The 18,984-nt window shown below is 47.0% G+C and overlaps 1 protein-coding gene and 1 long non-coding RNA gene across 2 annotated transcripts in view; one reads left to right on the top strand and one right to left on the bottom strand.

Moving 5' to 3' along the window:
• The window catches only part of Rora (RAR related orphan receptor A), a 731,475-nt gene that overhangs the window by 508,902 nt on the left and 203,589 nt on the right, over nucleotides 1-18,984 (top strand). The window lies entirely within an intron of this gene.
• On the bottom strand, nucleotides 11,984-18,320 carry LOC132654600 (uncharacterized). The gene is made up of 3 exons (XR_009592233.1): nucleotides 17,090-18,320; nucleotides 15,476-15,689; nucleotides 11,984-14,781 (listed from the first exon to the last, which is right to left on the bottom strand). It is a non-coding gene; the product is annotated as an uncharacterized LOC132654600 (long non-coding RNA).

Genomic DNA, 18,984 nt, shown 5'->3' with positions numbered 1-18,984 from the left:
TTGTGCACTGGATTCTTGCTCCTTGTATGCCTTCCTTCTGCATCTGGTCCCACGTCACACTACAGTTATTAAGTCATATGAGTTGTTCATATTGACACGTTCTGTTTTGGCAATGCCATTTGCGCATACATTGTGCCTTAATGACAGCACCCTTCCCTTTGTCCTCTCTTGCCTTCCTTTCCTGCCAGTTCCAGTTTCATTCTGTTGCTAGGCCAAACACCCTAACCAAAAGCAAGTCAGGGGAAGAAAGGATTTACTTCATTTTCTACCCATCATTGAGGGAAGTCAAGGCAGGAACCTGAAGCAAAAACCATGAGAAACACTGCTTGTGGGCTCACCCACATACCCATGCTTAGTGAGGCTTCGTATATAGCCCTAAACTGCCTCCATCAATTAACAGCCAAGACAGTCCTCCAAAGATAAACCCATGGGCTATTCTGATTTGGGCAATCCCTCAATGGAGTTTTTCCTCAAATTACTCTGGGGTGGGTCAAGTTTGACATCTAAAACTAAGACACCACTCTACACTCTCTCTCTTTCCTACTTTCATGTTATCATTCTTTCTGTCCCCTTCCATCTTCCACAAAGCTGGCCTTGCTGAGACTAGCTTATTTCACTTAACATAATGTTCTCTAGCTTCATCAATTTTCCTGCCAACCTCATGACTTCTTCTTTATGACTGAATAACATTTCATTGTATGCATATGTATGACTACAAGTATAACATTCCCTTTATCCATTATCAGAAGCTCATTTTTTAACATCACAGAATTCCCCTGCTCATAGACAAAAACTCAGTACACTGTAAGAAAAATAAATTTTTAACCTGAGTGGTTATTAAGAAGGGGCTAATTCTGTTGCTTTTGGATTCCCAGGGAGCCTGGTTTTGTCCAGGGGGAGAAGCTCACTCCCTGGAGCTTTGCTTCAGACTCCTATGGAATCTGACTTGAAATACCGGGCATCTGCAGCCCTCCAGCTGACGGCTATTACTCTATATTGCACATCTTGGTGTAAAATTTGTGTCTTCCAAATCAGCACTTTCCTCAAATGTTGAAATGCCAGGAGATGGCCAGTGAGATGGCTCGGTCAATAAAGTGCTCGTTGCACAAGTCTGGGGACCTGACTTCAGATCCTGGGCACTCACATTAAAACAAACAAACAAACAAAAACAAAAAAACAAAACAAGCATGATGTTCACAACTGTGGTCCCACCGATAGGAGGCTGAGGGAGGAAGATGCCTGGGGCTCATGTGTCAGCCAACATAACTGAATGGGTGAGTTTCAAATTCAGGGGAAAACTCTGTTAAAAAAAAAAAAGAGTGAAAGAGTGATTGAGAAAGACAACCTAAATCAATCTCTAGCCTTTGAGTGAACACACAACTCTTCACCTGCACACATATGTATGCATACACAGGAACATGGACCCATACATGAAACCAAAAAAAGTTGTGTATATAAAAGATCATAGCAACTCTTACATATTGAGTTCTTACTTGTGTGGAAAGTTCCAGAGTTGGGAACTGTGACTCAGCTCTCTTTCCTGGAGACTGGCTTGGTTCTAGTACTTATTCACATCTTCCCAGCTGCTTAGGAAGGCCTGCAAGGCCTGGGGGCATTGCATCAGCTCCCCTCCTAGGGGAATGCATGTCCTTCTCCAGAGAAGACTGGGAGCGGGAGGAGACTGAGAGAGAACTTGGAAAGAATGAGGGAGTGGATTTCAAAATGTTCCTTTCGCTTTGGATCTCTCCCTCCTTCTGGCTGCTGTTTAGTCTCAGTTTCAAAAACCTCTACAAATATTCATTCAGGGTTCTCTGAGGATGCCAACCGTAGGAACCAAGAATTTTAAGTACAGAATTAAACATTCCCTTTGTCTTTTTGCCAAACTGATAAAAGGCGCCTTTGGTTTTCTTAGTGGGTAAAGGGGAGAGAGGAGGAGCCAAAAAAGCCATTTCCTCTTGTCAAGGGACCTCTGGGGCTGCACTTGAAGTGGGGAGGGGCTGTGAGTTCCCCCTAGGTCACAGAGCTCACCCTCCCAAAGGGACCCCAGCACGGATAGCTGGTTTTATCATGTTCATTTTCTTGTGGAAGATGATATTAATGACAGCCCTCTTCCTCCGTCATTTAGAACAATTTAGTGTAATCTTTCATTGCCATAGACGTCCTGGCCACAGCCTGAAAAAGTAGTAAAAGGGACAGGAAATGAAAAATCTATTTGCCTTACTGATAAACGTAACCAAAGCTGTTGGGTTTTCCCGGCGTCCTCCAGGTTCAGAGTATCCACCTTGTTGACTGTTGAGTGGAGGAAAAGGCCTTGTGACTGTAAGCAGAGGCCCTCAGCTTCCCAACAGAGAGAGGTGAGAGTCTCAACTCGAACCTTTTGCTCCCACACGTGTAGTAAATGAGCAACTGCCAGGACAGCCTGGGTTTTTACTATTCTGAGCCCCATAGCTGAGGAAGGAAGCTACTGGCACCAGCAATCCTAAAAGGCTTCCTGGGACCAACAGAGGCAGAGACGGTCCTGCTGCGTGAAAAAGAAAGGCTAGCCTTCCGGCCTTCTCAAAAACTGTCTGGGCTAAAATTGGGTCCCGTCCATCACACATGGGTGGTACACTGGGGTCCTTAAGTACAAATGACCGCAGGGTCTACCTAGATGGATGCCCCAGCCTACTCCTAGCTGGGTGCATATTAAAAAGAAAATCAAAATAGCTCTAAGCCTCCACACAGTCCTGACGGAACATGGCAACCGACACATGACCTCATTTGGTAGAGAGAGTGGTGTGCCTTGTATGGACTGGAAAGTGTGTCTGTGGCAGACAGTGGAACTCTGTCAGGTCGGGCAGCTGTACTCACATGGCACAGGAACACCTTGCATTGCTATACCCTCTCTAGTCAAGGAAAGGCAGACACAGGGCTGGCCAGATGACCCAGCAAACAAAGGTACTTGCCACCAAGCCCAGTGGCCTGAGTTTGTTTGACTTCTGAGGCTTCTTTGGTGGAAGGAATGAACTGATTGCCCAAGTTTTCCTCTATCATATATACAGGTGGTATGGTATGTTGTATGCACACAACCAGCCAACCAACCAACCAACCCAATAAATAAATGTAAAAAAAACACAAAACATAGGTACATCTTTTTAAAGGCCTCATCTGGATGTTGAAATGTAATATGCTTCAGTTTAGTTTAGTTTAGTTTGGTTTAGTTTTATAGCAGGGTCTGGCTATATAGTCCAGGCTAGACTCATATTTAAGACATGTCTATCTCACCCAGCTGTATGTAGTCTCAATTTAACAGTGCTAGATAGCATATCAGGTATAGTGGTGTGCACTTGTGGTCCCAGCACTGGAGAGATAGAGACAAAGGGACCCCTGGAGCTTACTGTCTAGCCTAACAGGTGAGCCTCAGGTCAAGGAGAGACCCTATCTCAAAGGAATAGACAACTTTTTTGAGAATGACACAAAGTTGTCCTATCGTCTCCACACATAAGCACACACATTTATACATACGCACACACATCCACAAACACATTCACATATGCTCACACGTGAACACACACATTCACAGACACGTGCATACCTATACACAAACTCATGCATTGATACACACATTCACATACAATGTACACACATATATGTACAGACATGAATACACATTCACACACATGTACACACACATGCACATATGCAAACACACACATGAAAATAACAGTGCTCTATAATCATTTATAATGCAAACATATCTTGAGGGAACCCTGTGGTCTCAACCCTGGAATAAATCTTCATCTCTAACGGCCCCCGTGTCCTGTTCGGGATCTGAGTTCCGTGTGAAAATACCAGACAGTGGTTCTATGATAACAAACATCACTTCTCATATTCAAAGCAGAAAAATATATCGTCACTGGCATTCCAGTATGTTTCATTTCTAAGGAAACAATCAGTGTCTTAGACTGCACAGTACCAAAATAATCTTGTTGTCTTCTTTCAGAAGAGGGGACTGAACCCACTCCATTGTATTATAATTTATAGCATATTGAGAGACTAAGTGTGGGAGGGCTCAGAAATGTGCTGTTTTATTATAATCTGTTTCAGGAAACGTGTTTTTTAAGTGTTGGATCTTTCTTGTAGGCTGTGGATACAAAAGTGCATTGCTGCGAGCATTTGAAAAGCTTGGAGGGCTGAAGAGTGGGGAGGCTTTCTGACGCAAAGGAAGTCACCTTCCTGTAGCTCTCGAGCTTGGTAGTTTCAAGGCAAAAGGAGAAAGGAGAACAAGAAGAAAAAGCAAGGTGCCCTCAGGGGATGGATGAGACAAAAATTCGTCACCATTAGGATGTTCTTCTGAGACAGGTGTTCCTTGTTATAACCCCCTTCTGCTGTAGACTAGTTGTAGCTGCTGGTGTGTGTATGTAGAAGATGGGCGGTCGGATTCACCTTATATGACCCCTTAGCATGGAGTTGGCTTCTAAATAACCGCTGCCCGAAGCTGTCCGTCTTCTTGATTACTGTCGGCATCTTTTGGACATGCGTTCATAGCATATTCATTTCTTTAATAAGTCTATGTATCGATTGTCAGCACTGCATTTGGCAGCTGTTTGGGCTGAAAACGAAGTTGGCACTTAAGGAAAAAAGATGAATCAGTTTGCAGTTTCAAAGTGGGGATGAGCAATGGGTATCAGTGACTCTCTGGGTGAAATAAGAGACGCCCATGGCCTGGAGGACAAGTAGACTCTGTTGAGAGCCGTTCAGAGGATTGATAGGGGTACCCGTCTTTGTGGAGAGAGACTCTCCTTTGGGCTAAATGTGTCCAAATTGGGCTTCAGGGGTTGAGTTGGCTGGAAAATCCCTTATGTGATTTAGAGAAAAAGCAGGCTGGAAATTCTAGTCTCTGCGCCCCACTTTCTGGCAAAGGGCAGTGCTCAGTGCAGAGCATCTTTGCCTGCTGTGCTGCACTGGCTTCCCACCTCCAGGGATGGAGATGGAGGAACACTTCCTGAGTATCCTGTGCATCCTGCCTCTTGAGGGGTAGTGCTTCCATAGGCTCTCACTCCTTCAGGGCTGTCGAAAGAGCCCTGCCTTTCAGAGGCACCCCATGGGTCATCCAGACAGCTTACCAATGTTCCCACTGCTTGAAGCAGAACAGGTATTCCAGAGTGAAAATGTGACTAGCTACACTGTGTTAGTTACTCTTCTGTTGCTGTAATAAAACACCACGACCAAGGCAACTTTATAAAAGGAACAGTTATTTGCGCTCATGGATCCTGGCGTGTAAGAATCCATTGTGACAGAAAGACGTGGCACCAGGCTGGTGTGTCAGCCAAAACAAGAAGCTAAGAGCTCACGTCCTCAAAACAGAGAAAGTGATCTGAGTGGTCTGAGTCTTTAAAACTCTCAAGGCCCATCTCCAGTGACACGTGTTCTCCAGCAAGGGCACAGCTCCCAAACCTCCCCAAAACAGTGCCATCAACTGGAGGCCAAGTATTCAAACACCAGAACCTACAGGGGACATTCTCGTCCAAACTGCTACCCACAAGGTGTGTGTCTTGTTCATCCAAACACATGCTGTGCGTCCTATTCATTCATATGACCAATTCTATTGTAAGAGGTCCTGTCTTCCCAAGCCCCAGTCTAAAGCAGGGTCAAGCTTTGTCCAGAGTGATAGAACCTGGATCACAATCCAGGGGCCCATTCTGCTCCACAAACCTCCAAGGGCTCCTGAGACCGAAGACAAGTCAAAAACCACTGAATTAACTGAACTCTTGATGTTTATGTTTTGCCTCTTCACCAGAACCCTCCTTGACCCTACCTCCTCCATGCAGCCTTGATCTCAATGCAACTTGCTGAGGCTGAGCAGCTCAACCCAAGAGGCTTCAGACTCCCATCACCCTGGCTTTTATGTACTCAGCCTGCTTCTTAGGAGCTATGAGATTTCACATCTTTGAGGTTTTTTTTTTTTAATGAAATGAGAATAATATATATTTCTCATGTTGTAGAAGTAAACGAAGGCCACAGGTACAATATCTGGTACAAAGTGAAAACTCAGGGAAGAGGAGGAGCTATTAATTACTGCTGCTAGAAAAAAATAACCTACATGTAGGCAGTTCAGGGATAAGTTTATACAGAGCTCATTGAGCTATGGCAGGAAGAGGGAGGGGACACTATATGGTGATGCACTGTGCTACCTGCTCACAGGCCCTTTGCCAGCTGCCCTGGGGTGACATCAAGGCCTTGTCCCTACAAGGCCTGTGGTGTCTGAGAGCTTTGGAGTGTGGGTTTTACCTTATCACCAGGGCTTGTTTTCAGCCTGACCCCTGGATGCCCTGTTAGCAGTTAGATCTCCCGATTCACTTCCTTCTCAGAGTTCTACCACATAAACAAGCTAGAGCTCCAAGATATAAATAATTCTAACTCTAATACCAAACAGACTTAGCCATGCTTTGCTGCTATAGCCTGGGAGTGGGGAGGGTGGGCGTGTGGGGAATTGAAAGGGCTGGGATGGAGGGGGGAGATGCCAGAATGGAACAGAGAGTCTGGGGAGGTAAGTGAAGGAATGCTGTGCAAATATTATGGAGCATTCCATGACAGCCTTCTACAATAGAAGCTATTGCTGAGTGTCTCTCCCACCCACTGTGGGACACACATAGACACAAGTGACGAAGAAGCTCAGTGTGTAAAACAGAGTCACAGCCAAGTGCCACTGAGAGGGGAAGCTAGTGACATTTTGTTCTTTAGAAGACGAGGAGGAGAGAAAGGAAAAGCGATGAAGAAAAGAAAGAAGGGGAAAGGGAGAAAGAGAGGAGGGATGGAAAGGAAGGGAGAGAGGGAGGAACAGAAGGGGGAGGGGAGAGAGGGAGGAGCAGAAGGAGAGGAGGGAGGGAGGGAGGAAGTAATAGAGGACCCACAGAATCAAGCAAGTTGAAGACCATCCAACTGGCTTAATAAATTCCGTGTCAGATAAAGTGGCGTCTGCTCCAGCGTGCATTGTATACCTCTGTTGTCTAACCAAATAGTGACCTTAGTGTCTTTCATGCAACAAATGACATCTTGAGCTGAGTAAGTGAGAATCAGAAATGAGTTATTACCACAATAGGTCAGAAGATGTAGCTCACCTCCATAAAAATCAGTTTTAATTGACTCAGTTTTCTCTTAGGGATTGTGTACTCATGTCGATATAAGACTGTCAAGCTTACAGAGGTTTTGTTTTGTTTTGTTTTGTTTAAGAATTTTTAAAGGGCCAGGTATGTTGATACGGGCTTTATTTTTCTGTTTGTTGAAAGCTCTCTCTGACTTCGCGAACACTTCTTCCTGCTCATCAGTTATTGATCAAGACCTTGCTATCAGCTTCTGTCTGGAAGAAGAGTTTGCAACCATGGGGCACATGTTTCAGCCAATGGGATGTTTTTTAAATGAACAGAAGCTCTGCCCCAGGCAGCAGGGCAGAGCCTGCCAGATTCAAATCTCTCCTGATACAAAGGATGTAGGCTTGGAGTCTGACTCTGCTTGCGTTGACAGACAGGAGCTATGAAAATAGACTGTCCAGTCGAGGTGACTCTTGCTTACCACACTATCTCCCCTTCCAAAAAAATATCTCACACAAAGCGTCACTATTCAGTCGACCAAACTGAAGAGAAAACCATAGCCAAGGGCTGACGTGCTGCTTGAAGGCACTGGGTCGAGTGAGAAATGGAAAATCTGAGTTATCCGTATCTTCAGTGCTGTGGAGACAACCAAGAAGAAAGTCAGGAGCTGTGGGTTCCTTTGTTGGCATTCCCACCAAGCCCACACTAAGGGAGCCCAATGAGGGGGAGAGGGTGGGAAGGCAGAGCACCCAGCCACAAATCCTGTCCCTTTGTTCACTTGGCAGCGAGCATCCAAGTTGACTGACTCTTCATCGAGATGACTAAGTGGTTCGAGGCCACAGAGACCTACATCCCTGCAGCGTTCCCTTTCTCTGTGCCTTCTGTAGCGCCACTTCCTCACCCGAGACACCGCAAGACCTCTCACCTCTTTTCACCGGGGGACCTTAGGAAGATTAATTAGGTAGATCTGTAATATACTTGGCTCTCCTTGGAGAAAAATTCTACATAAAAGCAAAGTATTATTATTTCTAAGCGAGGTGACACTTATTAGGTCCTCATAGGATCATTAAGCAAATAAATTATCTTCCCTTTGGAGAAATTATCTCTGACTTGCCTAATTCTTAAGTCTACAGAACAAAATATACTCTCAATTCTCTTTTTCTCTGTCTTTGTTTCTCTGTCTCTATCTCTGTCTCTGTCTCTCTGTCTCTGTCTCTGTCTCTCTCTCTCTCTCTCTCTCTGTGTGTGTGTGTGTGTGTGTGAAGGGAGGCATGTATTCACTTCTACTTGGGCTTTGTGAGGCCAGAGGTGGATGCTAGCCCCCATCCTCTGTCATTCTATGTTGAGACAGGATTTCATATTGAGCCTGGAGCTTGCAGATTGGCTAGACTGGCTGACAGTGAGTTCTAGAGATGGTCTAGCTGCCTCCCCTCCCAGACTCACAGGGCCATGCATGGCATTTCATGTGGTGGGAGCTGGGGATCTGAACTCAGGTTCTTGTGCTGCCATAGCCGGTCTTTTACCCACTGAGTCATTTCCCTCACTGGTTTGTTTGTTTGTTTGTTTTTAAAAGATTTTTAAAGGGCCAGGTATGTCGGAATACAACTTCAATTCCAGCACTCAAGAGACGAGGCAGGTGAATGTCTATGAATTTGAGGCCAGCCTGGTCTAAACATTGAGTCCCAGGCTAGTCAGGGCTATGGGGTAACCCTGTCTGAAAACAAAACAAACCCTTTAAAGAGAGGAATTTTCAGGTTTGAGAAAGAGAATAGAGAGATGTTCTCTTTTGAACATACCTCTGGAAGCTTGTTCTCTCAGGACTGAGTTACCAAAGAAAATAGTTCCTGCTGTATCGGCTGCTGTCTGATTTCAACAAATGCCCTTGGCTCACATGTGTGATAATCGCATGCTGAAGACAGAGCTGCATGTCTGAGTGTGTTCATTCTGTGGCCTTTTGCCCCTGTGGTTGTTGGATCCTTTTATTAAATCACACTGTAGTTAAGTAACTGTTCAGAAGTCACAGGGTCGTCCCTCCCGACATACTTGTGGCCATATTTTTACAAATTGATAATGTAAGTTATGAGTGGAAAATTTTAAACCCAAGCTCCAGTCCACAGAAATTTCAGAAAAACTCAAACCAGAGTTCTGCTTAACTTTGCCTCATTTTCCACTTTGTGTCAAAATTCCTTATTTGGGGTTTGAAACAGCACTGGTCTTCAGATAAAACCAACTGGCATGACCCTGCGAATCACGGATCATTTGATACAAGGACATGCAGACATCCAAGCTGTTATCACTGTGTGAAGGGGGGAGTGTTTGTTCCTTCTCAATTCTCTTTCTTTCGGAGGGGGACACATAAATATTTTAATAAAAATGGGGAAAAATAAAATAAAATAAAAACTTGAGAAGTTACATATTCTTTTATTTATGTGTGTGTGTGTGTGTGTGTATACTTGTGTCCTCTGACCTCCACATGTGCCACAACCCACATGTGGAGGTCAGAGGACAAATTGGAGGAATTGGCTCTTCTCCTGCCACCATGTAGGTCCCAGGCCTTGAACTTAGCTCTGAGGCTTGGAGGCCAGAGTCTTAACACATTGAACTATCTTTCCGACAGCCAACCTCCTCCACCCCCAATAAAAAAGAAAACCCTTGAGAACTTAAAGGGAGAGTCATCTAGAACTTTAGGGAAAAAGAAGAAAAAACACACACACACACACACAAAAACTCGGCCATGCCTCCATGGGCCCACAAAGGGTATTGCCAACCTCCCAAAGTCACACAGAGATGCCCAGGAATCAAATCATGACCCACTAAACTCACACACAGGAAGCTGTCGTGTGGGGCACTGTGGAAAGTGGTGTGATGTGACACGCACACTGCTTCAGCATCCAGAGCCCTGTGAGCTCAGGATGCTGACAGGAAGGACTTCAAGCCACCGTGGTGCCACACCAAAGGGCAGCCATGGGGTGGAAGTGAACAGTTGCCCACAAGGCCTGCTGCGCTTGACTCTAATAGCGTAGCCTTGGCTTATGGCCCTTCTGATTAGATGGCAAACTGGAAGCCCAGGTGGCCAGTCCTAGCTCATTCTCCCCAAGGTGTTCCTTCTCATCTTGTCTTAAGGGAAGATTCTACTTTCTTCTGAGACATTCAAACAAAATCTTCCGCGTCTGTGTATAGGGCCAGGGGAAAGGAAACAGCTGAGGGGGGGCCTGCTGACTATTTTCTGTTTGTTTTGTTTTGTTGTCTCTCAGTCTCCTGTCCCCACCCTGTAAGAGCATGCCTCCAGCATCTTCAGGGAGCCACGTAGCTGGTGTGACAACCCTGTTTGTGGGTTGTGATGGGTGTGATGGAAAGACAGGGCGGGAACATCCTCTTTCTCCCAACCACACACACATACAGCCAAGGTCCCTCCCACAACTTACAGGCTGAAATCAGGAAGAGGCACCATGGGGAAGGAACCATGTAAACAGCTTCGAAAAACACCCAAATGTTACCCTTGGCCGAGATGAACTTGGAGTCATGGTTTTCATCGTACAGCTATGATGCCTGAAGTCCAAAGTAGGATTCTTTGAGGACAGGAAGGGCTTTTAACACACATAAGAATCAATGTTTCTCTAAAGGCAATGTCAATTGTCAAAAATCAAGGTTATTTTATCATACATACTATAAATGGAAAACTAGACCAATTTCTCTAAAAAACTAGTATTTTTATGTATTTCATTTTGGCCTTTCCATTTGATTCTTTGCTTTCTTCTTTTTTTGTCTTTTCTTCTTTTATTTCTTTAAAGGGCTTGTGGGTTTTTTCGTTGTTGTTGTTTTGTTCTTTTAATAAAAACCAAGTACTGTGTTTCTAGTATAACATGGGGTGTTTGGCATTGTATTGGAACACTCGGAATTCAGGAATGTCAGGGAGCATCTTGCCACATAGACTTCTCCGGTACCTGCCTTATGCCGTCACCAGAAAGGATGGCGTGATTAGAACTGCCAACTCCTCAGTTCCGGAGACAACTGGGGAAAATGCTAGGGTGGCAGTCTGATCGTCAGGAAGCAGATTAGGCCTCCAAGCCTCAGTGGTAAAACCTTCTCGCCACTGTCACGGGTTCAGCCGCACTCCCCTGCCCCACTGCCACCGCTGGTTAGTCATGAGTCCTTGTTCTCCTCAATGCTCTTTGTGTGTTCTGTGGGCATAAGAGAAAGTTGAGAATGTGGCCAGCATGCCTGAGTTCTATAGACGTCAGTGGGGTTAGATCCTCAGAGAGCTTTCCAAGGTGAAAGCTAGCCTTGTTTCCATGGGCATCCAGGGGACGATCCTTAACCCTGTGACTTAATGAGAGACAAATTAAGGGCTTCTCCAAGCAGCTTAGATTTATCTTGTCAATATAAGTGACGGGATGTTTCTTCACACACTTTAGAAAAGAGATTGTGGTGTGTGTGTGTGTGTGTGTGTGTGTGTGTGTGTGTGTTAATCTAAAGCATCACTTCATTATGTCACTATCCACACTGTACCATTATGATAGACAGGGTTCATCTATTCCCCTGCTCTAAACTTAATTACTTTGCAATTAATTCTTTGTTGAAAATAGCAAGGCTCCTAAACTGGGAACATCTCTTTGTGAGGAAAGCTGTTTATGGATAGAGGTCAAGAGGACGTGCTGGAATATTCCACAGCACTGCCACAGATATTCTGAATGAGAGTGCTGAGACAGAGACAGGCCTGCTCCACACAAGGTGCCCATGGAAGTAGAGGGCCTTCTCCCAGGCTGGCTGAGTTCAGGTCAGCCTCCACGAATGAATCCTAAGAGATGGTGATGTAACTCCGTGGACAGAGTGCTCGTCTGGCACACGCAAGGCCCTGGGTTCCATCCGATGAAGCTCCCTATAAAAGGATCAGAGAGCTGGGCATGGTGGCACAATCCTTTAATCCCAGCACTCAGAGTACAGAGAAAGACGGGTTTCTGTGATTTTGAGGCCAGCCTGGTCTACATGGTGAGACTCTTCTGTCACAAGAAAGAAAAAGAAAAGAAAGAAAAAGGACCATGGTGTTTCATGACTATACCCCCCAGCACTTGGGAGGGGGATCAGAAGTTCAAGTCCATTTGCTTAGTTTGCTTTCTATTGCTTTTATAAACACCGTGACCCAAAGCAAGTTGGAGAGGAAAAGGTTTATTGCAGCTTGTCAGTCTCAGGTCACACTCCATCGCCGAGGGAAGTCAGGGCAGGGGCTCAAGGCAAGAGCCTGGAGGCAGGAACTAAACCGAGACAGCAGAGGGGTGCTGCTTTTGCCTTGTTACCCATGGCTCACTCCGCCTAGTTTCTTAAGACCACCTGCCCAGAGGTGGCACGGCCCATGGGGGGCTGGACTCTGATGCAGCAATCACTAATCAAGAAAATGCCAGCTTCCCTACAGGCTCACTGATGGGGTCACTTTCTCAGTTGAGGTTCCCTCTCCCTAGAGGACCCTAGCTTGTATCAAGTTGACAAAACTAACCAGTACAGTAAGGTTGAGGCCAGCCCGAGACACACAAGACCTTCGTCTCAAAAGCAAAAGAAAAGAAAAAAGAAGCTTAAATATACAGCACCATAGCAAAGACTCACTTTAATCATCTAAGGAGCTAGCATGTTTGAGGACCCTTAGTATGTGTGTAACAGTCACCTATACACGAGCTGTTACAGTTAACCTGGATAAACTCTTGATAAAAGATAGTTAACAGTAGTGATACTCTATACATGATGTGATTTTCTTTTTCTTGAACTTACAGACACATCCAGAAAGCAGCCCCCACAGCCTGGTCCTTGTTGAGTGATTTATAATACCTCTGGTCAATGAATCCAGGCCACATCTCTTTAAGACAGGCACCCTCTGTATTCCAGTTGCCTGTGGCTTTGAAAGTGGAAGAGCCTGCTCCAGTAGGTCATAGCTGGTCAATATAGCTTTAGCCTCGAACTGGTTGTCTGCGATGGTCCAGGCTATAACCCTAAGCTATAGTCCATGAGCCCTCTTACCTGACCACTCTTCTGAGGACGGCCTGCAGGAGGCTTGGCCAATTAATGCTTCTCAGGAGTGATGTAGAAATCACAGAGATATGATGTTTCTGTGCAGTTGGCGTCACCATAGAGAGTCCCCTGGCCTTCAGAGTGCCAGAGACTGATGGAGAATTGGCGGGTAACCTTGAAGCCCTTCCTAGGACTGCCTCATCAGTCTTTCTGTCAGACTCTGAGGTCAGCACTGAACACATCAGCCATACAGGAGGATGGGGCATCTTTCAAAAATGGGCTGGAGTGTACAAGGACAGGGCAGAGGGGAAGCTGCATGCTGAGCCAGGGTTGAGCACCTGCAAGGAGGATGTGGCAGAGAGGAGGGCTGCCAGGGCTCTCCGCGTGGAGCAGGACCTAAAGACAGTGAGTGAGGGACTGGATAAGTGCATAAGTAAATGAGTGAGTGAGCGAACTCTTGTGTCTTCAAGGGATGGAGAGGGAGCACACTAGAAAGCACTCAACATTTTACCTACTTTCCCCAAACACTCAAGGAGCTGGGTCTCAGGTAAAGGGTCCTCCACAGGCCTATGGGAGATACTGTCTTGCTTAGTGAAACTTGTCCTGATCAGTTGTTCAGTCTCCACCAGTTCAAGCCAGTTCTTGCCTGTCACTCGTGTCAGACTGAACATGTCAAGGTTAGGCTTTCAAATGTCTGAGAACACAGGTTCTTGCCAAGAGCTACAAATTTCTTGAAAGCACTGTTTTTTTAACTTCAGAGAGAGAGAGGAGCAAGAATGGAGGGTCAGAATACAAGTTTATGAAGTTGGTTCTCTCCTTCCACCTTTACACGGGTTCTGGGTTTTGAACTCAAGTCAGTAGCTTTTCTCGGCAAGCAAGATAACTGAGCTGTCTACCTGGCATTTGAAGGCACTTTTGGTTCATCCAGCAAGTATTCAAGAGCCATTTTCCAATCAGTTACAGTATGCCAGTTACTCGAACAGGGCCTTAAGATCCAGAGATAAAAAATAAATAAATAAAAGTGTGTTTCCTGTGCTTAGCTAGCAACAATGGTATTCTCTGACCTCTGGGAGAGAAGATGATGAATGCTTGAGTGTGTGCAGCATAAGGAGGGGTACACAGATAAAGGGTGCCCAGTGGTTTACAACAGTTACCCCTTCGCCAGGGATGGCTGTGGACCTGTACCAGGCCATGTCGATTATGGAGAGAAACATGGTCCCGCCCATCTTTCCACTGATGCTCTCGGGCTGTGTCTAACCTGCACAGCAGAGCACATCAAATCAGCATGTGGGAGAACTTCAGATAAACAAATAACGTGTACAGGCGTGGGCAAGGCCTTCACTCAATCTTGATGGATCCCTGGGAATTAGACCAGCCAAGGAAGAACGAACAAACAAACAAACAAACAAACACCAAACAGAGATGAAGAGAATCCTTGGCAAAGAAACAGTAGACCACTTTTAAAAAAAATACCAGAGGTCTCTGATTTCGGGGAAGTGTTCTGACTGGGAAGCCAGGTGCCTTTCTTCACGGAACGTGTTCCTTGAGGATCCAGATGCCGCACGGTGAAGGAGCGTTTACCAGAAGGGACAAAGCAGCGAAAAGCCGGAAGCTTTTCCTTGCTTTGTGGACAGAAATGTCTCTTGCTCTCACATACTAGAACCAGATGTAAGTTGCCCTCAGTCCCCAAGACCTCGAGGAGTGTGTTGTACCCCTGTCAGGGAGAAAGGCAAGCGCTCCTTGAGACATCCTCATCTTGTCTCTGCCCCAGGATTGGGGGTGTGGTTAGTTGGTCCCAGAGGCCAACTCCCAGGTCCTCCTCCCCTGGAGCAGTGTCATCTCCCCTTTAGCATGTCCATCACCGCTGAAAGGATGCCCTGAAAGACCCCTCGGAGTAGCAGTGATTGCGGCAAGGGAGAGTCACAAGGATGAGGGGTTGGACTAGCAAGATGGCTCAGTGGGTAGGGGCTGGATAAACCTCCCCAAAGGTCAGTTCATCCCTTAAATGAGTGCCTGCATGCTGGGCAGTGGGTCCCACACACTCTCCCTTCCTGAAGGCTTGCTTGGCATGTGGGTACTCCGAGGAGAAAGGGGAAATAGCGATTGATGCTCAGTTTAAGCATGGAGTATGCAATAATCGCTTGAAGGACTGCAGAGATGCCTCAGGGGTTAACAGCACTTGCTGCCCTTGCGAAAGAGTTCAGTGCTTAGCACCCACGTCGGACAGCTTACAACCACCTGTAACACCAGCTCCAGAGGATCTGCCTTCTGTCCTCCCGGATACGTGCACATATATGGTACACGAGTGCATGAGCCCATGCGTGCACAGGCACGCACACACACACACACACACACACACACACACACAAGCACGCATGCACAAATAAAAAAAAATTCTTAAAAATCACCTGGACAACATGCTTTCTGACGATTTCGTGGTCCTCAGGTGTTCCTGCTGCAAGAAAGCACCACCACATCTTACTCCACAGGCCCTTCTTCCTGGGTACGGGGGCGCCCCCACAGGAGTTGATTTGTCATTACTATACGGTAGCTTCGCATGTCGGAGTGCTGCTGGCTGCTGGCTGCTGGCAGGGTAAACCCCATGTTTCTCTCCTGGAGGAGCTGTGAATGAGATACCATGGAATATGAATGGAGTTCCCCCCAGGCACCCTATAAATTTATTATAGAGAGCTGGATTTTGAAATAACAAAAATAACTTAGGAAATTGGAGGCGAGTGTGAAAAGTTAGATGGGGGTGTCTTCTTCAGGGTCCTGCTTGTGTGTGCTCTGCTGAGCAGGAGGCCCGATTTTGGGGACTCGAGAGCACCCCTGCTTTAGCCAAAAGGTCGGATGTGTTGTGAGTAGATCACCTTTCCCAGAAGAAAAAGGACAGAGAGATCTGTAGGTTGGAGCTGTAAAAGCAGCGGCGTTCACCGTGTGTACGTATGTATACATGTTCCTGGAATGTGCAAGGGCATTACATGTGCATGATTCTGGAGGCCAGAGGTGACCACCAAGTGTCTTGCTCAACCAGTCTCCACATTATTTTTTTTAAGACAAGGTCTGTCACGAATCCTGGAGCTCACAGATTCAGTGAGGCTGACTGGCTAGCGAGCCTCTGGCATCCTCCTGTCTCTGCCTCTCCAGGGCCGAGATGGCCGGTGTCCACCGCCATGCTCGGCTTTTTTATGTGGGTGCTGGGGACAGAACTCAGGTCCTCAGGCTTGCATGGCCAGCACTTTACCAACGGAGCCATCTCCACATCCCTGGGTTCATTTCCAGTGTAGAGCTTGAAAAGGAGCCTTAGAAAGGAAAACAGACAGGAGTGGTGGCAAGTTCCCATAATACAAGCTCTGGAGGGGTAGAGGCAGGAGGAATTCTGGGACAGCCTGGTCTAAACGACATTTCCGGGGCATCCGTGGCTACGCAGCGAGATCTAATCTCGATAAACCCAAAAGAAGGTCGCATTCGAACTCTCTGTGGTACCCAAAAGATGGGAGGAGGGGCGGTGCCATCTGTGCCACAGTGTGGGAAGCACGGAGAGCAAGAAACCAGGGCCTGTGGGTCTTGAAGCAGTGCAGTGAGAGGTACGGAGCTCTGCCCACTGTCTGTGTTTCTGACTTACTATAAAGGGTGGTCACAGGCAGTGGTACAGTCACTAATGCAAAACGCTACAGAAAGCACCTCACTAGTGGCCGTCGCTGTTAATTCACTGGAAAGGACACCTTCCCCTTTTCAGCCCAGCTCCTCCCCGGTGAGAGCAGACATTCAGCCACCTCCAGAAACTGGGGGACTCCCTGCTTTTCTCCCAGTACAAATGCTTTACAGCCCCAGGAACCTGTTTTTCCATGCTAGCTCCCCACCCCAGAAACAGGTTGCTATTTACCTGTGGTCTCAGAAGAAAGAGAGAGCTGTCTCCTGTTACATCAATTCCCTTCCAAACCTGGAGGTATCCGGACTCAATCCCTGGAGAATGGAACCGCCTCTCCGGCTCTGTCCATTTTAGGAAAACAAGGTCTTACCTTTGCCCTCGCTTCCCCTCCTCATTTTCTCCTGCAGCAGAAATAATGTGTTCGGTGGTCCTGGAACAACAATTTGATGCATTAGCGATTGCCGGTGCACTTTGTAGAGTCCGGCCTCTGAGAATGGTCTATGGATTCGAAGGAGAGTCACAGACTCCAGGTATTTAGTGAAACCAGGCCATCACATAGTGTAACAGGATGCACCTCACATCTCTAAAGTCCAGGAATAAGAAAAAGCTCAACAGACTGCTTAAGGCAGAGGTATCTGGGGCTTGGAGAAGGGCAGGCAGGTGGAAGGGCAGGAGAACTGAAAGAAATCAGAGGAAATGGGGATGGGGAAGGCTCAGTGAGTAAATTGCCAGCATGAGGGCTGGAGTTTGGTTGCCAGCGCCCACATAAAGAGGCCAGGTGTGGTGCCACGTGCTTGAAGCCCAGTGCTGGGGAGGCAGCCACAGGACGATTCCCAAGGCCCACTGGTCAGCCATCGAGCTTCCTAGACTAACTCTCATCCTATGTGAGACTGTAAATAAAATTGAAAAGACAGATGGTGGCTTCCACAAGCACATGCACATATGTGCACATACAGGAACATAAACGTGTGTGCATGCACACACACACACGGAGGGAGGGAGAGACAGACAGGGGGAGGGGCAGAGAGACAGAGACAGACACACACACACACACAGAGGGAGGGAGAGAGACACAGACAGGGAGAGGGGCAGAGAGACAGAGACAGACACACACACACACACAGAGGGAGGGAGAGACACAGACAGGGAGAGGGGCAGAGAGACAGAGACAGACACACACACACACACACAGAGGGAGGGAGAGAGACACAGACAGGGAGAGGGACAGATAGACAGAGACAGACAGACACACACAGAGGGAGAGAGAGAGACACAGACAGGGAGAGGGACAGATAGAGACAGACAGACAGACAGACACACACAGAGGGAGAGAGAGAGACACAGACAGGGAGAGGGGCAGAGAGACAGAGACAGACAGACAGACAGACAGACAGACACACACACACACACACACACACACACACACACACACACACACAGAGGCCTGAGAAATGCTGGCTGGCTTTCTGTCCTTAGCTGCTGGAATCACAGAGTTGTTATGTAATTCAAGCCAGCAGCTTGTGGGGATTTGGCTAATAGTTAACTTAATTTCTCAGGAATGTCCTTTTTTTTTTTCCTAAGCAGAAGGAAAATAGGACTCTGGTCAATGAATCAAATGTTGGGAGGGCCAGCTTGGAGGATCTATTCCCACAGGACCCAGCCCGTGCGTGTTATTTCACTTTGCTGTCGCATTTGGAGTACAGGCTAAATGAGTAGCTCCCATTAGGAGAGGACAGTTCCTGTAGACAAGGAGACTTGTACTTTGAATGCCTCCGCGAGAAGAGGCAGCCGTTGACAATTTCACCTGTACAGGACCTTACTGTCATTATAAAACCGTAACAAGATGACGGCTTACAGTAAGACTCGGCGCAGTATATAATAAAAGTCAGACTTGTATCAGCGCGAAAGTGATGAAGGAATTCTCTGCGGCTCGGCGGCTTGTGTGCAGTCCAGGGTTGCAGAGGCCGTGCGTGGTGACACACCTGCTGTCTGAGGCTGGCTGGCTCTGTGATTGAGGCTCCTGGCTGAGTCTCACTCGCTCTGCTGACTCACTGCTGCTCTCATTACTGGAGATGAAATCCTGAAATTTTGCCTGCCCCGTCCTTGCCGCTTTCAACGCTGTGTTTAAAGCGCTCCTTTTGAACATGACGTGAAGTACGAGGACTATTGAGGGAAAACAAAGTCGGGAGGAAGCTGACTTGGCTGGAATGTTCCATGTGTCTGGGTTCGAAGCCTTCCTTCCAGCTTTACCAGTTCTGGCCTCCA

The sequence above is a fragment of the Meriones unguiculatus genome, chromosome 6 (genome assembly GCF_030254825.1).
Source record: "Meriones unguiculatus strain TT.TT164.6M chromosome 6, Bangor_MerUng_6.1, whole genome shotgun sequence".
Classification (NCBI taxonomy): Eukaryota; Metazoa; Chordata; class Mammalia; order Rodentia; family Muridae; genus Meriones; species Meriones unguiculatus.
This window is presented reverse-complemented; position numbering and strand designations above follow the sequence as displayed.